Source organism: Myotis davidii, unplaced genomic scaffold (assembly GCF_000327345.1).
Source record: "Myotis davidii unplaced genomic scaffold, ASM32734v1 scaffold213, whole genome shotgun sequence".
NCBI lineage: Eukaryota > Metazoa > Chordata > Mammalia > Chiroptera > Vespertilionidae > Myotis > Myotis davidii.
In genome coordinates this window covers 191,462-192,181 of record NW_006284333.1, presented here as the reverse complement: position 1 = coordinate 192,181, position 720 = coordinate 191,462, and positions in this window count along the sequence as shown.

The following is a 720-nucleotide window of genomic DNA, read 5'->3' as shown; positions in this document are numbered from 1 at the left end:
TACTGAAATCACCTGTTTTGTTTTTTTATCTCCACTCAGCCACTTAGTATCTACGTGACCTTGGTTAAGAGAGTCAAAACACCAGAATCGCAGTTTCTTGACCTGAAAAATGGGGATGATAATAAGCATGTCATCGGGTTTACTAAGACCCACACAGTGTGCTAAATATTTAACCTGTCTTATTAGATTTAATTTTTAAAAAGTTCATATCAAGATATTACAATAAAAAAGTACATTTCAAATGGCTTAATATATTCTCTTTATTTTTCACAAGCTAGGACAATATGGCCTTCTTTATCTTGTTGCCAAAGAACCTTTATTATTAAAGTTGTCAATTTTTTAACATTATGACAGGAATATAATTTGTGATAAAGTGTCCACCAAATAAAGTGTAATTTTTCTAAATTTATTTTATTCTCATTTTGAATCTAATGCCACAAAAGTATTTTCTTATGCAAAAGAAGACCACCATTATTTATATACTAGAGGCCTGGTGCACAAAAATTTGTGCACTCCAGGGTAGGGGGTCCCTCAGCCAGGCCTGTGCCCTCTCGCAGTCTGGGACCCCTCGGGGGATGACCACCTGCTGGCTTAGGCCTTCTCCCCAGGGGATTGGGCCTAAGATGGCAATCAACATCCCTCTGGCAGCCCGGCAGCACTTGGGGGTTGTCCTCTTGCCAGCAGGGAGCAGACCTAAGCTGCAGTTGGACATCCTTAGCG